Raw genomic sequence first — 26,331 nt, forward strand, 5'->3', positions numbered from 1 at the left:
TAATCCCATTGTTCTTGGAATTCTAGCGTTGATCTTCCATTGATCTGACTAGTTAGTTTAGCCATTTTTGCAAGATCTGCAAGCATGAAAATCCAGGCTATCAAAAGCGAGGTTAACAATTTCCATTCTCTTCCCTTGATATTTTGTTGTCAAAATAACAGGTGTTGAATAGTCATATATTAGGGTGCATGTTGTCGCTTTTTCTGTGTCTGTGAATCATGTTTCAATTCTAGCCAATAATTTTTTAATGTAACTATATAAGTATATCACTTGTACAACCTGGAAAAGGAGGGTTGTGATTAAATATTCGTTTATGAATTCTAGTATGGAAATTATCTTTAAATAGGACAGGGTCCTATTAAATAAAAGAGTAAGGCCACCTGGGGAGGAGTTAGGGTGGGCCCTGTCCAGGATAAAAACTCAGAGGGCCCAATCAGGAGCCGCGAAGCGGCTCCTGATTGGGCCTTCCGAGTGTCCATCCAGGGCCAAGCAGCCAATGGGGAGGCGCGCAAAGTGCCTTCCTATTGGCCCCTCACCAGGACAGACCAAAATTCCATTCACCCAGCCCAGTCTGGCTGCCAGTCTGCTCCTGACCACCAAAGGGAGAGGAGGTCAGTAGGGCTGCCAAGGGGGATGAGAACAGAGGCTTGGACAGGCTGCGCCAGCCCTTTTCGCCCAAAGGCTCTCCTAACTGCCATGTCCAACTGCAAATTGCCTCAGAACCCTGACAGAGCTGGCAGGAGACTGGTGAGTGCTCCCCCTCCCCCTCCCCCCCTTCAGGCCTGCTGCGAAGGAGCCTCTGACAGCCCCTGACTGAGGGGAGGAGGCCTTTCCAAGAGCAACGCAGGGGAGCCTGAGCGACTTCCTTTTGTGGGGGGGGGGGAGCTTTCCCCTTCTGCCAAACAGTTGACTCACAGGGAGGCCACAGAAAAGCCCCTTCTCACTTAAAATACTGCTCTGGCCAGGGGTTAGACACAGCCAAGCCATGTGTCTTTCTTCTTTGCAACTCTCTGCAGATTTGAGGCTACTGCACAGCGTTATTCTGCAGAGGAAGCTGGCTCTTTTGTCTCCTGTTTCATCTGCACAACAACCCTGTGCAGTAGGCCTCAAGTCTTTCAATTCAACAACAACCTGTGTGGGAAGCCTTAAATGTTTCTTCTCTACCACAATCCTGTCCAAAGTAGCCTTTTCTGCCTGGGGAGCTGATCTTTATACTCTGCAGGTGAGCTGTAATTCCAGGAGCTCTCCAGGCCACACCTGTAGGTTGGCTACCCCTGGGTTGGAAATATTCCTGGAGGTTTGGAGGTGGGACTTCAAAATCGTACAATGCCTCAGAGTCCAGCCTTCAAATGAGCCATTTTTGCCAACAGTGAAAATATGGGAGACAGAAGGAACAGGGTGGACACCTGTGTACTGTGACTACCCTATGTGTATTAGGGCAGAGGGGCATTTCGGTGAATGTGGCCTAATTCACACAAGAAGGGTAATGACGCAGAACTGGGGGGAATTGGTTGCCATGTAATCTTCCTCTAAGAAGAGTCTCCAGTCTGATTTTCCCTTCACATATCTGAGGACATGGCTCTGGAAAGCTCATCTGTAACCACTATGCCACAATTCCCAAAGTTCAGTCCTCTCCCACAATCAACGAACATTCCACACCACAGGTTCTTGACACCCATATCTCCACACCCATGGCCTCATTTGCCACCATGCCACCACAACTTCCCACACAACACACATGACAACCCCATGCCCTTACAGACTGGACAACTTCTCCCCTTCCTCTTCCCACTGCCAAGCTCTAGTACCCGTTGTATTCTTGGAGACAACGGGCTTTGCCCCTAGTGTGTTAATAAGATAGGTGGAGAGGAAAACTATTTAATTATAGCAGAGTTAATCATGTATCTTGACTATAAAGCAAGCAAACACATCAGTTAATAAGAATATTTTAACTTGATACCTAAATCTGACAATTCTAGATGCTCGACAGGTATCTGTGGGAGAGATGGATAGTCAAGCTATCAGTGCATTAGTGAAAAAATTGCAGTCTCTAGTAACCATCCACCTCATCTGTGAGGTGATAGCAGATTTGTATGGAATAAGGAAGATTGGTATACAAATAAGTACCCCCTAATCATTTAGCAAATAAAAGGTAAGAGCCACCACTTGGGTTTATTTCCCAGAAATAAACAAACAAGACTGAAGATACATGTTTCCAGGATCTTGTCACAGCCACCATTTCTGCATTAGGAGACATACCTTATTTTAGCCCTGTTCCATTGAATGCTGTGAGTCGACTGTAGCATTTCCACATTTGGGCTTTCCTTCCCTTATTTCCCAGGCTGAAATCTGTAACATGCTTTCTGCACTGAGTCTGATGGAGACAGCCTCCCATCATGCTTTACTCCCTTCCCCTTTTTAAAAAAAATGTGGGGGGGTTTTGCAAAATGGTGCCTGCTTGCATCTTGTTTTCATTGTGCCCCTTAATCCCGCCCTTCATCACTTCCCCACTTCCCCCCAAAGTGTTCTGAATGTAATTTTTTAAATACCCTGTATTAGAACATTATAAAGTTGTAACATTATAATGCTGCTGTGTAAGACTGCAAGACTTCTTTTTTAAAAACTTAGAAACAGTTATAATACAATCATACCTCTTTTTTTAAGGTAGATTTTTCAGAATGGAGGGAGGGTGGCACCAAGGAATGGGGCATTCCCAAATGATTCAAAATGGCGGGCACAGTGAAAAAACTGATTACATGCATTTCCGAATTAGACCCTCTGATTGAAAAGATTTCTGGAGGCTCCTTTGCTGTGGGGCAAGTGAGGGGGCGATTCGGGACTGTGCCCAAAGAAGCAAATTTTAGTGCAGAAATGGATGAAAAACTTGACCCTTTAAAAATGTAATTCTGAAGGGGATCGCTAGTGCGGAAACAGTCATAGTCTAATAGTACTTTGCAGAAATCCAATTTGAATATGACTGGTGCATGGGTTACTGTGACCATATTCTGCTTCTAGCAGAACAAAGTTGAACAACAACTTGGGGTTGGATTCAGACTAACATTTCTGCACATACAAGTCACTTCTGTCATTGAAACAGAATGCTTCTGTCTCCCCCTCCCCTCCCATTGCAACCCCATTGCAACCCAGTAATGTCACTGAAATACTGTTCATGGGGAACTGGGAGCCCAAGAACAACATGAGAGACAAATAGGGAGTATGCAGCAAGAAAGATAATAGCGGAAATTAGCCCATCTTTTCAATTAATGGAAAGTTTAATCTTTCAACCCACTATGTAGAACAACATGTAACTGAGCTTTTATTTGCAACTAATTGTACAATAGCATACTGTGAAATCAGTTCTTTAAGGGAAGGTATAGTACCTGGCAGCACAATACAATACCTCAGTATTTTCTGGAGTATTTGACTCCATTTAGTTTCTCTAGACACAGAACTACCTCATCTGAAGAGTAAGAACATAGTTTTGTGTGTGTCACCAATGTATTGAAGATGTATCATTTAAAACCACCAGATAGCCTCTTTCAGAGGTTTCATGTGGATGTTAATATAGCATAGGAATCTTGCATGCATCCATACCACAAGACTCAATGAACTGAACAGTTGTCCCTTAGTCGGTTCTAATACCACTCAACCATAAAGTATGAGAAACATTTGAAAGAGGCATCAGATCTGCCACCTAGATCCGAAGGATGCCGTGGTTGATAAAGGCAGATGACAGTCCAGCACAATTAAAAATCTTATGCTCTCCGTCTCGCATCATTAATTGCATGCCAGGCAACACAAAGCGACTTGATTTCCAAAACCTCAGAAGCTGGTTTGATATTGATATGTATAATCCAGGCCATTCCGCACAAGGACCAATGTTGCCAATTGTTCACAGAATGCAGAAATGCTATATTAAATAGTAGAATTTCATCATTCTGCATACCTTTTTTTTTAGTGTAATATAGAAGTCCCAGTAGCGTTTCATTCCGTCCCCACAGGTTTCCGGTCTCGCTGGAATCGCAGCAAAGGAAGCGATTTTTTTCTGCGCTTCTTCCCGCCCCTAGCCGTCAATCAAATGGAACAGCCAATGGGCTGTCGTGTTCATGCTCCCGAAAAGCCCCTTTCCCTTTAAGAACTGTTTTTTTTAAAACTAAACACACCCGTTGCAATGAATATGCGTTCAATCGTTGCATCGGAAAGACCTTTGCTGGCGTAGGAGCTGGCGATAAATCGTTTACATGCTCCTCAAGTAGAAAAAAAATCCCCCTCCCACAGGCACGATTTGTGGCTGAAATTACGGGCAGTGCCGAACAGGGAGCTGAGTTGTGCTTGGGAACTTAGGGAGCTTTGTTTTACTTTAAATCACTTCTGTGGAGGGACTTTAGCCAGTGAAGCCTCGCTCGTTCATTGCTTTTGCAGGTCTAAGGGGAAAAAATGGCGATCGCTTCTCTGGAAGTTCGGGGCAAGAACGGGGGAGGGACTTTCTTTCTACCGCTACATTGAGAACGCACATGTCTTTCGCTGGTTTGTTGTAGTGGTTTTTTCAGGGGCATGATTGCTGCCTTTTTCTGAAAGATTGTCACTTAGAGGAGGGCAGGGAGCGGTTCCTGTTGACAGCAGAGGAAAGCATCTGCAGTTATGACTTTAAACTATCTGTGGAGTAGTACTGACTAGATATCAGGAAAAAAATTCTCAGTCTGAGTAGTTCAGCAGTGGAATTGACTTGCCTTAGGAGGTGGTGCGCTCCCCCTCACTGACAGTCTCTAAACAGCAGTTGGACTTTAGGCTGATTCTATGATTTTGTAATTCTGTGGCCTAAATTGAGAAAGGAAAAACACTTCCTTGAACAAGATTAATGCTGTATATGTTTTTCCTGAGGCTTATGGAAATACGTTGTATGACCAGTCTGGCTCCATAAACTTTGAGGCGTCTGACTTGGTGGTGATGATGGTGTATTCAAATGTATATAAACCTGTTTAATGTGTCCTAAGCTAGGCTGTCCAGACATCTTGGTCTGTAAAAAGACTAGCATTCTTTCCAGGATGGAAAGTGGCAGCATGGGAAATTTATTTTCTTAGCATTTAGAGTTAGCCCCTTCGTTTAGACTGGTCAGCTCTGAAATACTACCTCACAATGGATTACATAAACAAGAAACAATATGAAATGTATTCAACTAAGCTGTAGCTTTTGGATAGCTATTGTGTGTGTTCTAAAGCATCTGGGATTTAAAGACCTATGTTAAAAATGATGCTCTGCACTTTCTCTATGGTTGTTCAAACGGTTTCTTCTTAAATGCTTTGCTAATTGCATGGATAAGTGACCTTGCTTGTGGAGCATGCTATATGTTGACAGAGTGCATTACTTCATTTTGCCTTGTTGGCAACTTGAGATCTTAGGAAAACAATACTGAGGTTACTCTTATTCTGTACTGCTATCCTTGGAATGCTGCACAGATTTCCATTTAACTCTGTCACTGCACAATGCCTGTGTAAGGGTTGCTTTTCAAACCTGGTAAAAGTAAAATAATGAAGATCAAAGCATAACAAATTTTGTTTTGCTTTCCTGGGGAGAGGGGGGAGACATGTAGTATTTGTTTTTCAGTAATAGTAGCTATTTTACTTCTACTGGAAGAGTGACTTGGATAGAATCAGGCCCTTTCCCCAACATTTCACAGCTGTTGTGCAGAGCAGTGGTGTAGTGAGTGAGTGAGTGAATGTAGGCTTCATTTATAAACAGCGCTGCTCTCAGGATTCAGTCTGGCAATCTGCCTGCATTCTGGCTTTCTTGTGCACACACATTATTTTCCAAACTTTCCCTAGAGTGTATTAATCACAGGAAAGGGGAAGGGAAAGGGAAGGAATCAAAGCCAGTGGGAGCTAGATTCTTCCTCATGTACTTTGGTTTTTCTATGGCCCTGTGTCAAGATTTCTCAGCTCTTCCAATGGGTTTATATTTAGCTCTATATAAACTATTTTCCCAATTGTTATTCCCACAGAGCTTAATTTTCCCACTGTACACAACATTTAACACTTGAAGTATAATGGCCAAACTGAAACATATTGTCTTGATTAAAGAGCATTTCCCAAGTATTGAAGTTCCTCTTGTTAAACTGGACTTCTAGTTGAAGATATTCCTGGGTGTTTTCCACATGGTGATGGGATTTTGTGGATTCACTGTTGCCGGTGCAGCTGCAGATAGAGTGCAACAGCAGTGGGGTTTCCAAATGGCAGGTTTCCCTGCCCCAGACGTCCAGCAGAATCTCCTCACCTCCCCAGGCCATCGAGGTTTTTGCAACTTTTAAATTAAAAAATGGGACTAGAATATCATCATATTTGTGTGCCATGGTATGGTATCCAAACCCCATACATGCATTTTCATGAGTAGCGAAAGTTTGAAAAACAATAAACAGACCACCTACACCCTTTTCTTTCTGAAGTGATACAATAAACGGATGATGATATTATAAAGTTGGGACTTGAAACTTGTCCCTGGCCTCAAGTCAAATAAAGTCATTTCCTTGGGCTATTAACAGTAGGCAGGGTTGGGCGCAATAGAGCTCCTTAAAAATTGAGCCTATGCAACTAAAAATTGGGGGGGGGGGGTGAGCTTTTCTCCACTTTCCTACCCTGTTGAATTTTAAAAGGCCAGGAGGGGGCGATGTTCACCTAAAAATAAGCTCTGTTGCGTTAATCAGCCAGCTTAACGTCACAACCTCACTCTCAACAGCCGGCTCTTCCCCGCAAGCTGCACAACGGCCAGGCAGCCAAACGGGGAAGAGGCAGACTGTTACCAGGCGCTCCCTTATAAAGGGAAGCGCCTGATTCCACCACACGAGCCCCAGCATATGCCCTGTCAGTTGAGGCAGGGAAAAATCCGTGGCTGGAGCTCTGGCACATGAGCAGGAGTCCACCTCGTGCTGTGAATCCCCCGCACCAGCAAAAGCCGCCCGGGTGAGTCCAGGCTGCCCTTGTGCATGATATTTGCTACCTTTCAAGAGATGATGGCTTCCAGTGGTCTTGTCACTTCTCCAATGTGTCCAGGGCAGTGTTGTGTATAGAACACGTTGCTTTGTTTCCTCTCCTGGGATGTGTAGTGCTCTTCATAAAAGGCTTGTCTGAACTACGTACCATGTGGAAATGCTGTTGCCTTGCGCAGTATACTTAAAACCTTTCTAATGTGAATCAATTGAAGTTGTGCTCTTGATCAGCTGTGTGTCTTCCCCCCTAGGATGCAGTAAGGGTGTATGAATTGATCGTACGGAAGTATTTCTAAGGTATGGAGTGGCTTGTTAGATATATAGTATGAGTGAAGATGGGAGTAGATCAATGGTGGATTTCTGGATTTAGTAGTTGCAAAAATGGCACACTCCAATTCTGCTTCTCCTGAAGCTAGTTTGGTTGAAATGAAGAAAGCAGCTGGGTCTTAGAAACTCTTCAAATTCTGTAAGATGTTTGCTAATGTCAATTTAGTTCTTTATTTTTAAGTACATGTTTAATTTTTTAAAAGATATATTACAATTTATATATGAATAATAAAACATTTTGATTTTGCCAGCCAGTTCTGTAGTACACGGAAAATCAAGAGATAATAACTTGGCCTATTAGTCCATTCTGATGTATGAAAATTTTCCCCAGGTCCAAGCATAGTATGCTTGTCAATGCCAATATGAATCAAATCTTTGGGCTGATTGAGATGGTGCCTTGAATCTTAACTCCAAGTATTTTGTCCCTTGATCTTGGTTGTTGGATAGGCTTGAAACAGCTCACATCACCAGTTCAGATTAAAGTACAACACCTAGCTGTAGAACAAATTTTGAGTCCAGTGGTACTTTTAAGACCAACAAAGTTTTATTCAAGGTATGAGCTGTCATCTGCATGCACACTTCCTCAGATACAATGTCATGAGATTGGTTTCCTACCAAATAGCATTAGGAGCCAGGGGTTAGGAGCGGCAACTTCTGATCTGGTGACCCAGGTTTGATTCCCTGCTCCCACACATTAAGCCATCTCAGCCCCATCTCCCTCACAGGGGGTCTGTTGTGTGTAGAGGAAAGGGAAGGCGATTGTAAGTCGCTTTGAGACTCCTTTGGATAGCGAAAAGCGGCTTATAAGAACCAACTTTTCAAGATATAGCAAGTTTTTTCTCAGAAAAAAACACACCAAACTAACTACTTAAATCCTGTAACAATGGGGGTAAGGGGAGTACCTTACAGGGAAAACTCCAGAAATGTTGACAGGACTGGTATTTTTGTAAAAAGAGAGTGAGATTTTCTATCGCATGATGGATCTATTGACATCTAGATGACATTTAAACACAGTTCTGAGATTCTGGTGTTCCAAATGCAGCATTGCAGAGATTTAATGTCTAACTGAATCATGCCTGCTAGAGCTGAGACATTGCTATATAATGGGCTTTAAAGATAATGAGAAGACTTGCATCATAGTTGCTTTGGTAGTTTGTTCTTTTCTAATCTCACTAAATGGAAAGATGAATCACTGATACTTGACAGTATTATCAATAAGGAGCTCAATTCTTAGGTTTTTGTGTGATGATGGATTTTTTTTTTCATGGAGCAGAGATGTTGAGAAAGCAGCTCTTTTCTGGTAGCCTGCACAGAATATGTACTTGGTTTAAAAAAAAAACAACTAGCTGTGTTATCTCTGTTTAGCTTGGTCCCTGAAGCCATATGCAAATATTAAAGCAGTTTTAAAAAAAACATGTAAAACTTGTTGCTATCTCTAGTGGTGTGATTATAAAAAATGTCCCTTGAAAGAAAAAGTAAAGATAATCAGTCGAGCATTTTTAATCTGTATTAGAATTCAGTCCATAGCTTTGGTAAGTGGGTCCCTGTTTAATTTGCCCTTGAACTGTGAGATGGATGTTGTAACTTGTTGCTTTCAGTACAATTTCATTTTGTGGTTATGCTTATGGTGTGCACTTGTTGGCAGATTCTGAATGTATTTGAATACTAGAAGAGTGTTAGACAAGGATATGAGAGACCAGAATTTAAATCCATACTTATTTCATGGAAGCTAACTAACCTTGAGCTAGTTATTCTCTCTCTGCCTCACCTACACAACAGAATCGTTGCAAATATAAACAAAGGAGAGGAGAATGATGTTAAAGTGCCTTGAGTCCCTGTGGGGGAGGAAGGACAGGGTCTAAATCAGGGGTAGTCAAACTGCAGCCCTCCAGATGTCCATGGACTACAATTCCCATGAGCCCCCTGCAAGCATTCACTGGCAGGGGGCTCCTGGGAATTGTAGTCCATGGACATCTGGAGGGCCGCAGTTTGACTACCCCTGGTCTAAATGAAGCTAATAAATATAAAAAGAATGTACCTAAAAATCTGTGTTAGAATGCAGAATCTACATTGGCTTCACATTCCAGTGGAAACTCTCTTCCTCATTTCCCCATTTTTCTCAGCCAGGTTATTTTAAGCTGGCACTAACTTCAAATCATGGTGTGTGCATATACACATAAGGAGAGTTTACTTTTATGGGCTTTTTGGAAACTAAAATACAATGAGTTTTCACAATTTGTCCATATTAAAAGATGTAAAACAGTCGCCATGTTGGCTGTAAGAAGTTAGGTAGTGCTCAACCCAATAGATGTGCAGGATTGCACTATTGTTGAAAGACATACAGAAGTTTGACAGCACAGAGGTTTGTTTTATTATTTTGTTTAGTCATAAGCATATTCCTTGCTTGTGAGTGGTATTATAAGGAATATTTTACAGTGCCTTCGATCTCAGGCTCTATCAAGGCAGCATGGGGAGGCAATTCATTATTATATTGTACCTATCTGGAAATTATACCGCAAAACCTGTATTTGGAGGAGGAGACCTCTAACTATTTAATTAGAAGCTGTTCTGTGCCATAATAATGTATGATATTTCTGAAAGTGTATTTGTGCAGATATATTAAAGAAGCAGCTTGGGGAAACTGGATAATAAAGAAAACAGCCCAAAAATAATATATAAACCCAATTCAGCAATCCCTTTTAAGTGTATTACTGTTATTCCACTGTCTTCTGAAAACATTAAATCTTTCACGTTCATATCGATGCCACAGTGAAGTCTGTTCCAACAAAGCTCTTAATATTAAGGGTAGCTGATTTCTCTTAAATATTACATATAATCTGAGGAGGGGAAGTTGTTCATTCATTTCCAAGTAGTCATATTTTACATGTGAAGTAAAACATGCACATATATACATACACATTTTTTCTTGAACTATTTCTAGTTCTTATGGTTGTAGATCTATTTAATTTAGGTAATACTTCATGAATTTTCAGAAGCCAGATAAATTACTGAGGAAGCTTCAGTTGCATTAATGAACACGATTTTCCAAAATATTTATATTCTGATGTAGCACAGCCGTGCTGATGTCAAACTAGTTCTTTGGGCAAACAGGACAACCACCCTGTAGGATTACTCAGACTAATTCTTATGGGAAATTTGAGGCGTGTACTTTATTACTGTTACAAAATATTTAGAGTTTCAGATTAAGTATCAAGTACAATGTTTGCATGGTGGGAACGTGAATTAGACTTCAGTATAACTTTGGGTGGTTATGCAAGATTTTACAGATGTTTTAATTAGAGTAATTTTTTTGATTCCATTTAATAGTTCTACAGTTATGTAGTGTCATGTTTCCCCCCTTTTTCAGAGCTGCCATATTTGAGGTTTGTTTGTAACAGAAGATAGTAGTTTTATCAGGATGTGAACTGTGTTTATATAAGCAGTCCATAGCTAAACGTACGTAGCTGAATACATCCTTTAAAAAGAATACAAAATAAGACTGGTGAAATGTTCTAAGGAGCGCTTGAATATGCTAGAGACTGTTAGTCGAGCAAGTCTTGTTATGATAACACAGTGCTTCTTAATAAGAGACTAATCAAGAACAATATCTATTTTCAATATTTTAACTGCTTAAGTCCTGTATGTTGCATTGGGTACAATTAATAAATCTGTTTGGATCCGATTGGCTGTGACAGAATCTCTCCCCTTTGTTCCATGTGCTTTCTTCTTCAATCCCTCTCCCTTCGCAGCTACCACCAGCCACATGTCTGACATGATTTCAGGTTCAAGCTTGCTGGAGAGGCCTGGAAGAGTTGCGGCTGACTTCCCAACCATTGTAGCCACCACTCCTACCTTCTCTTTTTATCCCACATCACATATTCCTTCCTTGTCATTGGGTCACCAAATGGCTTACACCAGGGGTAGTCAAACTGCGGCCCTCCAGATGTCCGTGGACTACAATTCCCAGGAGCCCTGGCAGGGGCTCCTGGGAATTGTAGTCCACGGACATCTGGAGGGCCGCAGTTTGACTACCCCTGGCTTACACAAAAGATAAAAACGACTGGTTAAAAAATTTGTAGTTTTAATAAATCTCACCAAAAAGATGAGAAGATATATGTGATATATAAATCTTGATGATCGGAAAATGTTGTGAATTATAAATCACAAAGGGGGGCCCACTAGAACTTGCTGGGGATATCTCTTTTCCCCTTCTTTCTGCTTCTTTTTTCTCCTTTCCCAGAAGCTCAGTAACCTTTCCTTTCCCCCTGTTTCCTTCTTTTCTTTCCACCTCAGTCAATCTACCTTTCATCTGTTCCCTCATCTTGAGCTACATTAGTTATTTCATTTATACTTCACCTTTCCTCCCAATGGCAATCCAAAGCCACTTACATCATTATCCTTTCATTTACAACCACTCTGTGAGGTAGGCTAGGTTGAGAATATCAGCTTCCATAGCATAATGAGGATTCACCCTTGACTTTCTGAGATCCTGATTCAAAACGCAAAAATACTGTACCATACTGTTTTTTCTGGAGTGCTGGTTGTTGACAATAACAAGCAGTGGGCCTGGCTGCGTCTTGCAAGTCCCATGATACTGAGTTGCTCAGTGCCTCCCCCCCTGCCTTTGACTGACAGAAACTAGGGCTTGAACTTTGGCACTACTGTTCTGGTTACCTCGCAATGACTGTGAGACCATCAGGTTCTTAAAGCAGTAGGTGCTCCTTTGCGGGAGGGGGGGGGTGGAGCACAACTTCTTAATGTTTTTTATTTCAGATTTTTCTGTAAACCTGGGGCTTTTCTCTGGGTTTAGAATGATATGTCTTGTCTCATTTTGGAACGAAGACCAGTCAGTCAATGAAACTCAGCAAAGATAAAAATAAGGTGACTTGGGCTCAAGTAAATGTTTATTGAAATAAACAGAGCTAGAATGAGCCCCGGTGTATTGCTCATTATTGGAGAACAAAATTCTTCTTCAGTGGCTATAAACAAACATAATCAAATACAGATCCATAGAATAGTGTAAATCAAAGTTCAAATGAAATTGACATTAGTCTAAATTTGGGTACCTTGAATGTATTTAAGATTGTGTTCATATAATCAATTCTGTGATCACCTAAATCCCTATTGAGCTTCATTACCAAGATGCGCTCATTTCTGCCTCTCTTCCTAACAGACGCTGCAGAATTCGAAACGGAGTACAGGATACCACATTAGTGAATCATTTTACAGAGAAACAACACAAGGCTGAGCAATTACGGTTTATTGGTCTAGAACAGATGAAGGACTTTCAATTCGCTAGGTCAGACATCATAAAGAGACTGTTACGAAGAGAGGCGGAATTGATTTTCCAAGTGGACCCTGTGACACCTGCAGAGCATAAAAATAACATGGAACTATCTTGGTTTTATAGTTTGCTTTTCACAGTTTGATCATTGTAAGATCTGGGTTCCTCTGGTCGGTTTGCTTTAAGAGGCACGTCTTGGTAATATGGCTCAATAGAAATTTAAACATGGCCAATTTGAGACACTGTTGGGAACACTGTAGGCCTAGATAATGATTCCCCACATGCAACGAATGAATGTTTTACCCAGAGGGCTAAGGGATACTTGTAGGCCAACCACAAGTAATCTGAACACAACCCACCCATAGTATCCCCAAGAGGGGGAAGCAAAGGGGGGAAACAGGGCAAGAAGCAGGCTTTATAAGTATGGAGAGAGAAGATCATGCTTAAGAAGGCAGTATGAAGTAAGAAGGGCTAGAGGTGAGGGGAAGTGTTTTGCCATTGCCTGCCTTCACAGGGAAATGTTTTCCCATTGCCTGCCTGATATTCATTGGAAGTCTCCCATCCAAATACTAGCTAGGGTCAGTCCTGCTTAGCTTCGAAAATCTGACAAGACTGGGCTATCCAGATTGGGATAAATAGAATTGTCCAGAAAAATGTCTTTCAAATCTTGCTGTCATTTAGCCAGCTGCAAATAATGATGTTGCAGCCTGTACTTCCGTCAGTTGTATTTACTGTCATTTTAAACACTGTAACCAGCATTGATTTTAAGTTTATACAATTCAATGTTTAAATCAAATATTTATACTGTCAAATATGGATCTTTTTGGATAAATATATATGCATATGCAACTAATAAATATATTCAGGTTTCCAACATTGAATGAACAAAAATCAAGTCAAGCAATAGCTAATACTGGCATTTTAGATATGTCTACATGCCTGAAGCTAGAAAAATGGTTTTGAATACATCTGTCTTCTCAAGCTGTTAAAAATTGAGCAGATTTCATTGCACTGCATAAACAGAAACCTACTCTCATTATTAACCAATAACCCTGTTTCAAACTGAAAAAGGAATCAATGGGGGTAGCTTTTTCAATTGTTTTTCAGTGCTAGTCTTGGGCTGAGATAGGAATTCCAGGAATACAGGTGCATGTTACATATTTTGTGTGTATCTTTAATGCTGCAACAGAATGTGAAACATATTTTGTGAATCAGATGTCTCAGTTTTTCCAGAGGTTCTGCATATGGATATTTGGGGGGGGGGGCACAAGCTGATTGTGTATTTGCCCCTCTGGGTAGTGGAGAAAAATATAGCTTGGAATAAGTACTTGTATACATTTATGCTACACAGATTTTTGTCTATTCAGGGAACATACTTTTTTGTTAGTATGACTTCAGAGTTGTCTTTTAAATCATGTTTGCATGTATTTGTTCTTGATTTTGGAAAATGCTTACATCCCACTATGATTCAAGTGTGTTTTTCACGTTCTTTCACTACTTTAGTTCTACTTACATTAAGCTAATCACATTGTAAGCCATGTTCACAGGAAAATAGTATGACTAATCTCTTCCATGTATTGAATTCCAATTTTCTTGTAGATAGGGCCTCTTGGTATGCTTTCTTGTAGTGAAAAAAAGTCCTGTTAATATGTGGACCAACAGCTTGGCTATGCAGTTTACGTCAGGGAAATAAGTGATGAGCTTTAAGGTCACTGCTAATTAACACACTGCCTGACTCTGCTTAATGTAATATGCCAGTTTTTGTGGGTATGACGAATATCATGCTATAGCTGAATATATGAATCTATTAAATGTAATATTGAAAGTAATCTTTGGGATTATTATTCGGGATGTTAGAGAATAGGGAATTGAAAAGGTTTGGAAACAAAATGCAGGAGAAGAACAAAATGCAAGAGTCAAAATTTAAGATTACTTGTGTGGTCTTATATGTATTGTTTTATTCATAGAGATGTAATAAAACATCTCATAAAGACATGGGTCAGTATCTCAGTAACAGTTTCTGAAGCTGTAGAATTTTCTGGAATAGTCTTCAGTGATAGCTTGGTTATGTCTCATTCAGTTTTGGAAGCATGTCTTTTCTTTTTTTAAACTGTTGCTCAGTTGACTGTGAATGTGTTGCCACAACCTGGTGGGTTTATATACCTCCCACTGGTTTCTGGTGTTTGTTGTAATTTGGATACAATAACATTTAAATTCAAGATGTTCAAGCTAAAAATTAATTAGATCAGCTGTGCATTAATATTCTGCCAATTTCTGTAAAAAAGATATAAAGGAGACGTCTTGCTAAACTCTAATAGCAAGATTTGTTGGATAAGAATATGGGATGAAATTCCATCATGTCTTTTCATCTGTTAATTTGTTTGAGTCCAGCTATAACTTTAAGACCAACAAAGTTTTATTCCAGGTATAAACTTTCATGTCCACTTCTTCAGATACTTCTTCAGTACCTCAGTGTACTTGCACACAAAAGCTTACACTTTGAAATAAAACATGGTGGGTCTTAAAGGTGCCGCTGGATTCAAACTTTGTTCTGCTAGACCCACATGGCTGCCCATCTGAATCCATCTCTTATTCAGTTAACTCTGTATTAAATCTAGTTCATTTCCCCCAATCCAGTTCTGTCTCTTTACCTCCATATCCTGTTATTGTTTTCTTCTCTCACATATTGATTCCAGAAAGTGTATGTCTTTCCTTTTTAGCCTGTTTTGCCTCTGCCCTATCTGCTCCCCACTTCACAATGATGGGCGAATTTATTTAAAATATATTTATATATTCTGCACTCTCAGTCTGTTATTGTTATTTTGCTATCAAATTGTGCCCTATGTAAGACAACTCTGTAGGGTTTCCAAAGCAGGAGACATTCAGGAGTGGTTTGCCATTACTTGCCATTACCTGGTATTCCTTGGTAGTCTGCATCCAAATACTGACTCGGTCAAACCTTCCTTAGCTGCCAAGATTTGACAATATTGGGCTAGCCTGGGCTATCTAGGCATATACCACCTACAATCACTGTAAAAGGGTCAGAGAACCTACCAATAATACAAGAACCGTATAAAACTTTTTAAAAAAGTAGCCTGGATATAACTAACCAGGTTTAGCACATTCTGCATTTGATTCATAGTTTATAAGAGATGAAGTTCTTCTGTGGTGCAATTCATCTCTCTCTGAGGCACTCCGTATTGACATGAGCTACACCTGGAACGGCAGATCCATGAATCAAGGCAAACTGGACGTGGTCAAACATGAGATGACAAGACTGAACATCGACATTTTAGGAATTAATGAACTAAAGTGGACAGGAATGGGTGAATTTAATTCAGACGACTATCAGGTAGACTACTGTGGGCAAGAATCTCGCAGAAGAAATGGAGTAGCCTTCATAATCAATAAAAGAGTAGGAAAAGCAGTCTTGGGATACAATCCCCAAAATGACAGAATGATCTCAGTTCGAATCCAAGGCAAACCATTCAACATCACAGTAATCCAACCACTGCCCCAACCACTGCTGCTGAAGAGGATGTAGTTGACCAGTTCTATGAAGCCCTACAACAACTTGTAGAAGCAACGGCAAAAAATGATGGGGGATTGGAATGCTAAAGTAGGAAGCCAAAAGATAACTGGGATAACAGGCAAGTTTGGCCTTGGAGTACAAAATGAAGCAGGGCACAGGCTGGTAGAATTTTGTCAAGAGAATACAATAGTCATAGCAAACACTCTTTTCCAACAAACCAAGAGATGACTCTACACATGGACAACACCAGATGGTCAACACAGCAATCAGATTGACTATGTGCTCTGCAGCCAAAGATGGAAAAGTTCTATACAGTCAGTAAAAATAAGACCAGGAGCTGATTGTGGTTCAGATCATCAGCTTCTTGTTGCAAAATTTAGGCTCAAATTGGGGAAAGCACAAGGCCACTCAGGTATAAACTAAATCATATCCCTAATGAATATATAGTAGAGGTGACAAATAGATTTAAGGAATTAGATCTGATAGACAGAGTGCCTGAAGAACTATGGATGGAGGTTCGTAACATTGTACAAGAGGTAGCAACTGAAACCATCCCAAAGAAAAAGAAATGCAAGAAAGCAAAATGGCTGTCTGAGGAAGCTTTACAAATAGCTGAGGAGAGAAGGGAAGTGAAAGGCAAGGGAGAAAGAGAAAGATACACCCAACTGAATGCTGAATTCCGGAGAATAGCTAGAAGAGATAAGAATGCCTTCTTAAATGAACAGTGCAAACAAATAGAAGAAAACAATAGAATAGGGAGGATCAGAGATCACTTCAAAAAATTGGAGATATGAAGACAACATTTCATGCAAAGATGGGTATGATAAAGGACCAGAATGGTAAGGACCTAACAGAAGCATAAGAGATTAAAAATGGTGGCAAAATTATACAGAAGAAATATACAAGAGTGAGTTTAACATCCCTGATAACCACGAGGGGGTAGTTACTGACCTGGAGCCAGACATCCTGGAATGTGAAGTCAAATGTGCCTTTGTCTAATCTAAGCAACAATAAAGCTAGTGGAGGTGACAGCATTCCAGTTGAACTATTCAAAATCTTAGAAGACGATGCAGTAAAAGTGCTACACTCAATATGCAAGAAGGGCAATGCGAAAGAATGTTCAAACTACCGCACCATTGCACTAATTTCTCATGCTAGCAAAGTTATGCTCAAAATCCTACAAGCTAGGCTCCAGCAATATGTGGACCGAGAACTTTCAGAAGTACAGGCAGGATTTCAAAGAGGCAAAGGAACTAGAGATCAAATTGCCAACATGGATCTTGGAGAAAGCTAAGAAGTTCCGGAAGAATATTTACTTCTGCTTCATTGACTATGCTAAAGCCTTTGATTGTGTGGAGCACAACAAATTGTGGCAGGTTCTTAAAGAGATGGGAATACCAGAGCATCTTATCTGTCTCTTGAGAAACCTATATGGAGGTCAAGAAGCAACAGTGAGAACCGGACATGGAATGACTGATTGGTTCAAAATTGAGAAAGCAGTTCGACAAGGCTGTATACTGTCACCTTGCCTATTTAACTTGTATGCTGAGCACATCATGAGAAAGGCAGGGTTAGAGGAGTCACAAATTTGGATCAAGATTCCAGGGAGTAATATAAACAACCTCAGATATGCAGATGATACCACTCTAATGGCAGAAAGCGAAGAGGAACTAAAGAGCCTTTTGATGCGGGTGAAGGAGGAGAGTGCAAAGGTTGGCTTGAAACTCAACATCAAGAAAACAAAGACCATGGCATCCAGCCCTCTCAATTCCTGGCAAATAGATGGGGAAGAAATGGAGGTAGTGACAGATTTTATTTTCCTGGGCTCCAAGATCACTGCAGATGGGGCCTGCAGCAAAGAAATTAAAGGACGCTTACTCCTGGGAAGGAAAGCTATGGCAAATCTAGACAGCATCCTAAAAAGCAGAGACATTACCCAGCCAACAAAAGTGCATCTAGTCAAGGGTATTGTCTTCCCAGTTGCAATGTATGGCTGTGAAAGTTGGACCATAAGAAGAAGAAGAGTTGGTTCTTATATGCCACTTTTCCCTACCTGAAGGAGGCTCAAAGCGGCTTACAGTCGCCTTCCCATTCCTCTCCCCACAACAGACACCCTGTGAGGTGGGTGAGGCTGAGAGAGCCCTGATATCACTGCTCGGTCAGAACAGTTTTATCAGTGCTGTGGCGAGCCCAAGGTCACCCAGCTGGCTGCATGTGGGGGAGTGCAGAATCGAACCTGGCACGCCAGATTAGAAGTCCGCACTCCAACCCACTACACCAAACTGGTGTAACCACTACACAAAACTGGCTCATAAGGAAGTCCGAGCGTCAAAGAATCCTGAAGATGAAACTCGAATACTTTGGCCACCTCATGAGAAGGAAGGACTCCCTGAAGAGCCTAATGCTGGGAGCGATTGAGGGCAAAAGACGAAGGGAACGACAGAGAATGAGGTGGCTGGATGGAGTCACTGAAGCAGTTGGTTCGAGCTTAAATGGACTCTGGGGAATGGTAGAGGACAGGAAGGCCTGGAGGATCATTGTACATGGGGTCGCGATGGGTCTGACACGGGTTTGCACCTAACAACAACAACAACACATTTCCCCAGCTTTATCACTTGTAAATGCCTGTCCCAGCGTCTTTTCCAGTTCTGTCACTGTTCTTCTACTTTTTCTCTCTTTGGTAATACTGTTAGGCTCTTAGAAAAGGTCTCTTGTATTTAATCAACTAAATTTCAATCCTGCTTAGATTTCTTCTGTTATGACAGCCTGTATGTACTGAATAAACACTTATGCTCTTCTCTGGAGATACCAGGGGCTTTTTCAGCTTCTTTGGGATGCTTAAAAATCTACATGCTTCCATTTATTGGTGGGTCTGTAGTTAAAAGGCTTCTATTTGCTTTGGGGCTACTCCTAACTTTTATTTAAGTATTGTCAGTCTGTTCCGTTCTGGTTCAATCACACCATCTCCTAGTTCTTTCTATTGAAATAGTCTCACATAACGCCATTGTCCCATACTCAGTGTTAAGAAGTTCCAGGAACAGCTTGACCTGGGTGGATTCAGAGCTCTAAGAGAACTATGACTAGCCTAGGGTCAAGAGAGCCAGCTTAGTGTATTGCAGGGGTAGTCAAACTGCGGCCCTCCAGATGTCCATGGACTACAATTCCCAGGAGCCCCCTGCCAGCATTCGCTGGCAGGGGGCTCCTGGGAATTGTAGTCCATGGACATCTGGAGGGCCGCAGTTTGACTACCCCTGGTGTATTGGTTAAGAGCGGTGGCTTCTAATTGGGAAAGCAGTGTTTCCACATGCAGCCAGCTGAGTGACCTTGGGCTAGTTTCACAGCAGTTTCTCTCAGACCTCTCTTAGTCTTACCTGCCTCACAGGGTGCCCGTTGTGGCGAGAGGAAGAGAGGTGGTTGTAAGCTGCTTTGAGACTCATTCAGGTAATGAAAACCAGGGTATAAAAACCAACTGTTCTTCATTACCCAGATGACTTCATCTGGAGAAGGGTGTGTGTGTGTCAAAACCAGTTCTCCAGATTAGAGACCGCTGCTCTTTAACCATGCTAGCTCTCAAGGAGACTTTGTCTATTCAAACTGAAGAGTCTTCGGTGTTGGTGGGGTTAGCAATTTTCAGGAGAAACTTAAAGTTCCCTTAAAATTACAAATGATCTCCAGACTACGGAGATGAATTCATCTGGATGTAGAGGTAGCTTAAGTAGGTGGGTTCTGTGGAACTCACATCCCTCACCTTTCATCCCCCTTCCCCCCCCCACCTCCAGGAGGGTGTTGATGTTCTGAATTGTGAGTAAGATTTGATGCAATCCTGTTCTCTTCTAATTCTCTCCTTCTTCAGTTTTTCTAGTCCTGTAGCTTTTACCTTTTCAGAGTATTTCAAGATAATCCCTTAAATATTAATAGTAGTATTAGGTTAGAATAAGAAACCTAGTAGTCGGTTTTCCTGATATGTCATCATTTTCCTAGGGGTGGCTTCTGCTAATATTGTTCCTGATTTTTTTTTTTGGGGGGGAAGAAAACTTTTGAGAGGCAAGCCTTGTTGAATGATGCTTTTCTTTCTGGCATTGCCTACACGTGTGTCTGCCTATTCGTTGCTCAAGGAAATTCACCAATTTTTAAAAAGTAATTCTCATCCCCAGGAACAAGGGAGAGGGAGGCTGGAGTGAGTGCAGGACACTGCAGATGACCTTAGCGCACTTGAGCCTCCATACCTTCCTTCTTCTGGTTGCCTGCTGGTTGCTCTTTGATCACTAGCGCTTTTTAGGGTGGTGTTTTATAATGCAGGATGTAGCAGGCTGGATGTTGGCAATGTCATGTGAAGGGGCTGGAATATTCAGCTTGCATTTGACTCCCATGATGCTACATTTAAAGGGTGTGGAAATCCCCTTAGTATTTTATCATTCCTATTGGTGGAGCTGGGGGAGACGACCCACACCACCTAATTGTATGTTTATTACTGGGAAAAGGGGACAAATGATAATTTAATTTAAAAATGATGTTGAATAGAGAATTTGGATAGTCAAGCAAGGTATGGTTGTGAGAACAGTTTAGCTGATAACAAAACTGCGCCACGAGTGTTTAAGGATGGTGGTGATGAGACAGTTTTACTGGAAATACATAATATTGACAAAGCAAATGTGGATAGACTGTGAATTATTCCTGGCATTCCTTATTAGCATTTGTTTTACTAACCTGACTTTCCTGTAGCCATACCCAGTATGAAATGCTGCTTTCTTTGCCTAAAGTGGGAATCCAGTTCTACAGAGCACATGTTTTTTCTTGCTATTCTATTTGCTGTCATTTGCACTGTGGATATGTGGGCACCAAAGTAAGAGCCAGATGATCTCAGCTGATGTTAACTGCTGCATGTAAACAGTAAAAAGCGTGCCGTGAGGTCAGATATAACATTACTGGTTGGACTCTCTTCAAGACTACGTACTTATTTTCAGTAGACAGCAACAAGAAACCTTGCTGCACGTATATGTCCCTTTCAGCTCAGCTCTTCTTAAATCTTCGCATTCTGAAATGTTTCCTCTATAGAGCAGGGGTGGGCAAACTGTGGCTCTCCAGATGTCCATGGACTACAATTCCCATGAGCCCCTGCCAGCGAATTCTGGCAGGGCCTTATGGGAATTGTAGTCCATAGACATCTGGAGGGCCACAGTTTGCCCACCCCTGCTCTATAGATTGCTTGACTAGATCAGCCTTCCTATTGGATAGGCACAGGAAAGTATTTCCGTGAAGCAAAACACAGCATTACTCTTAAGAGAAAAATGAGTGCTGCAGAAACTATACTCCAAGTTCAGCTACTTCACCGAGGCATTTTTTTAAGACAGAAGCTATGCAGCCTTAAAAGGACTTGTTTAAATGTGTGTGTATGTGTGTGCTGGATATGTCAAGTTTGTAAAAAGCCAGCAAAGCTTCACTACTTTTTAAAGTGAACTTTAAGCTAATAAATTATTCTCATGTTGCTTCTTAATAAATTTACAGCAGATGTTGCCACTTATAATATTGAATCTGAATTTAGGACGGAAAAGCTTCTGTTCTTTTTCTTGTTCATTTTGAAGGGTCCCCCCCCCCGCCCCCTTTGTTTGAAAAAGAGGTTGGATGGGTGAGGGGAAGGAAACTATTGTATCCTTAAAACCCTTGACATAGCTGTTGCAGAAACACAAATGTAAACAATGCCTTTTAAGGCTAAATTTGGAGTAGAACTAATTGCTGGGGCTATAGGTGCCTTATAAATCACTTGACGAAAGCAGGAAGAACTGAGAATGGGAGCAAAAGGCACGGGGATTGTAGCAAGCTGCCAGAAAGAGAAACCCATTTTGTAACTTTTCCTCTCAAATGGATAGTCAGGGTTAAGATGCACATTATTAGCTTCTATTGTGTAAGAGCTGCAGAGCCAACCAATGGAAGGAGGGGCCAGTAATCGCTCCCTTGGCCCTTGCAGGGATTCAGTGATTTGGTTAGTACTGTTAAGTTTATTTGAAATGCAGCACAAGATTGGCTGGGGAGAAATGGCAGAAAACTATAGCTGTGCTTACACTAAATATGACCCTGAATAAAATTATATTTTTGCTTGAGTGCTTTAATATAGATATAACACATATAGCTTTGGTATTAAATTCAAATTATGATCTCATTGTGTATGTTTAATTGAAAACATATTTCAGTTTTAATGTTTCTCATCCAGGATGAAATTCCTAGGGAATTTATGTATTTCACCTAAGTGTTCTGTTCTAGAGGCAGTGGAAGTTGTAAAATATTCCTGACTATAATTTTCCTACTTTTCAAATTACGGTGAGATTTATCAGCACTTGCCAGAAGCTAGTGTACTTACCTCTTGGCTAAATTGGTGATGAAGGGTCCTTGGTTTACAGAACATTAAATTTAATGTTGCAAAATAAGAACATAGAAATGCACCCCCCCCCCGTTGGTTTTTTGGCACTGGGATCCTGATGCAGATATGCTGCAGAAAATGTTTTAACAGAAGGTGAGAGCTGCTAAAAATTCCAAACTCATTAACTGTGTAGTTACATTAGTATCAGCATTTTTATTCCAGTGTGCAGCTAATTTAATGTTCTGAAGACCATCAAGGAAATGATTTAATTTCTTGGAGAAAATTAAACAGAATAGCGAGAGAAAGAGAGCGCAAGGTGCATAGATGTCTATTCTCTTCATTTTTGCCTTCATCTCTAACATTAAACAGCCTGTTTTACATGTAAGGGAGTGGACTCATGCATAATCAGGGTCTCCTATAGTTCTTTTAGAGATCCTTAGATCATATCAGGGCGTATCTCACTGATCTCTGATCCTCTGACACAAATCTTTTTCTTATTTGCGTGTGGGAGAGACTGTATTGGATTTGAATGCTTCTTCTCTACAGAAAATGTAAGGCCAGTTCTTGTGAGGGGTAATAAAATACCTTATGAGGCTTGATCCCAGGCACTTATCCTGAGTCAGACTCATATCATTTGTTACTTCCAAGCAAGTGTGTGTAGGATTGTTTCTTGTTTATACAGTAGTTCTGTTTGGCTGTATTTTTCCATGCCTCCCTGCCTGAGTTCCTCAGTGCTTTTCTGCACATCATCTGTCTGAGCTTGTGCCTGTAACCCTGCCTGATCATATCTGTGCTTAGTCTTTTTTATGCTGGGTACAAGTGTATCTCATAATTACTATGTAAGAAAGTGTAAGGAGGTGAAAACAATGTTCTTAATGCACACAATCATGGCTGTTCATTCATTGCATAGCTTCAAGTTAATCTGGGATAGTGGAGTAAATTTTGAAGTTTGATTTCAGTACAATAAAGATTTGGTTTCTTTCTTTAATAATCCATTGACCCAGCAGTTTTAGACATTACCAAATCTTCATGTTCATTTTTCATCCCCATACAAAAGCCACTATTCCCAAAAATTTAACCACAGCCAAAGTAATACTAGGATTGACATCAGTAAGTAGGAAAGGCATGAAAACAAGATAAATCATGAAGACCATTAGATTCATATCTCTCAAAGGGGCAGTCAACATACAATAAAAGAAAGAAATATGGGATAAAGTTTTGTTTGCCCCAGACCCACCTGCATATATGTATCTGAGTAGGGTATTTCCTGTAATCTGTGCACCAGAGGGGAAAGCATTTAGCCAGAAGAAAAGTTCTCTGATATTTTGGGACAGATAAAGAGAAATTGGAAGGGTAAGAGGGGGCATATTACCAAGGAACACCACAAAACTTACTCTTAAGATCCCTGCCAAAAACTAATTGATGGCAATACCTCCAGTACTCGTAAGAATAATCTAGCAACCTTTGGACCAGTAGACAGAAGGAATTAAGGGGACAGTCCTAAAAAGTTTGGCTTGAAAATTGGACCAAGAATGTGAAAACATAAAGATCTGACAGTAAAAAAGTTATTAATATCTTCAGAAAACAAAACTTTCAAATAAAAGTGAAAAGCCAGCTTCCAAGCATTCCACTAATCCCAAACCCAGTTCCAACTGGAGGCAATAAAGGCAATACAACAATGAACTCCCGTAACTTTCCAAAGAAAATCCTCCAATGGTCAGTCAATAGAACTATCCCCTCCAGGAATCCAAACAGCCATACCATAAATAATCTGGAACAACACTTTAGCTCTAAAGGTTTGAATTGCTTCAGAGACATACTGACTCTCCAGGAATAGAAAAAAAACATCAAACAGCTGCTGAAGATATGGCCATTTGATAGCAGAGTTTACTCTTTATAAACTTTCCATGAGAGAAGCTTGAAAAATAATAAGATAGCAAAATTGAGACACTTGCTCAGTTGGCTGATGATTCAAACTCTAGGAGAGTTAGTTGTTTGTGTTGAGATCTGAAAAAGACCATAACTTTAGATTTTCACAATTTGTCACCAAAGTCATTCTGTTGCAAGAATTCTGAAATACCTTTAGCTATCTACGCAGATCCACCTGTGATCTAGATAGGACAGCATTGTCTGAATACAGTAGCAATGTGATCTGACTGGTAGCTACAGCAGGGTCATGGGAATGTACGACTGCTAAGACCACTGCGATATCATTAGTATAGACAGTTAATAGGAGGAGAGCTAGCAGGTAACTCACCTTGACTCCCCTGAACAAAGGGATTTTTTTTGTCAGTTGCCTCAAGGCTGCAGCAGACAAGCAGTGGATAGATTCAAATGAATAGCCGTGTTGGCACAATAAAATCAAAGTCCAGTAGCACCTTTAAGGCCAACAGAGATTTATTCAGGGCGTGAGCTTTTGAGTGCAAGCACTCTTCCTCAGGCTATGAACTGACCATCATGAATATATAAACAAAAGTTAATCCTGTTACATTATTAAACTGTGTCACAGCATCCAAATACAGCCTTATGATAATTCTTTGCTAAACCAGCCAATCAGACCCCTCGAATTCAGTTATAGTTCACAAAAACAGGGATCTGACAGGGAGTCTTTTATAAGCAGTGGGGTTATTACATAATTGCTAAATTAAGTGCAAAAGTATGCAATCCAACCAATTCATAACACTGTTATTCAATAATTCTGAAACATACTAAATTCTGAAACATACATACATTATGTGCAGGACTTCCTTTTTCCGCATATGCAGTAATGTTACAACATCATAACATTATATTAATTAATATATATATAAAACACTAGGAGCTGAAAGGAACTTCATGGATGAATGATTGCACAGAGAAGGCTACATGAAACTTCACTGCTTGTTTTGTCCCAATATAACATTGCTGTATATTAATGGGAAATTCATTGTAATATAATCAGTATGTTTTAAAAATGGTGAAAGTCTCAGGGAACAACTTGGGTGGGTTGGGCAAGGAGTAGGGTGGAATGATCATGCATCGTAGAATCATAGAATCATAGAGTTGGAAGGGCCATACAGGCCATCTAGTCCAACCTCCTGCTTAACGCAGGATCAGCCCAAAGCATCCTAAAGCATATCAGTTATGATACAAAACTAGGGGCAAAGCCCGTTGTATCAAAGAATACAACGGGCGCTAGAGCTTGGCAGTGGGAAGAGGAAGGGGAGGAGCCAGTCTGTAAAGGCATGGGGTTGAATGTGTGTGTTGTGTGGGAGGTTGTGGTGGCATGGTGGCAAATGAGGGCATGGTTGTCAAGAACCTGTGGTTTGGAATGTTTGTTGAGTGTGGGGCAGGACTGACCTTTGGGAATTGTGGCATAGTGGTTACAGATGAGCATTCCAGAGCTATCTCTTCAGATATGTAAAGGGAATATCAGACTGGAGCCTCTTCTTAGGGGAAGATTACAAGGCAACCAATTCCTCCTAGTTCTGCGTCATTTCCCTTCTTGTGTGAATTAGGCCACAAACACCAAAATCCCCCTCTTCCCTAATACACATGGGGTAGTCACAGTATACAAGTGTCTACCCTGTTCCTTCTTCTCCATTTTTTCACTGTAGATAAAATGTTATGTGCCCACATGCTTCTTTCATGATTGCTCCTTAGAAGAACAGATTTTTGTACCCTGTTGTTTACTACGCAAAGGAGTCTCATAGCGGTTTACAAACATCTTTTCCCTTCGTCTCCCCACAATATAGTCAACTTGTGAGGCATGTGGGGCTGTGAGAGGTCTGAAAGAGCTGGGAATGGGCCGCAGTGATCCAGCAGGCCTCAGGTGTCTCAAAGCATTTTCCAATCGTCTTCCCTTCCTCTCCCCA

The 26,331-nt window shown here is 40.9% G+C and overlaps 1 protein-coding gene across 4 annotated transcripts in view; it reads left to right on the forward strand.

The window, feature by feature from the left end:
* The window catches only part of ARHGAP6 (Rho GTPase activating protein 6), a 251,129-nt gene that overhangs the window by 113,292 nt on the left and 111,506 nt on the right, over positions 1-26,331 (forward strand). The window contains exon 1 of one of the 4 annotated variants that reach the window (XM_077343247.1): positions 6,732-6,953. The exons of the other annotated variants lie outside the window; for them this stretch is intronic. The gene's annotated coding sequence lies outside the window, so the exon portion shown is untranslated. Of the gene's footprint in view, positions 1-6,731; positions 6,954-26,331 lie in introns of those variants that run through there. 4 annotated transcript variants of the gene reach the window in all.

This window comes from Paroedura picta, chromosome 6 (genome assembly GCF_049243985.1).
Source record: "Paroedura picta isolate Pp20150507F chromosome 6, Ppicta_v3.0, whole genome shotgun sequence".
NCBI lineage: Eukaryota > Metazoa > Chordata > Lepidosauria > Squamata > Gekkonidae > Paroedura > Paroedura picta.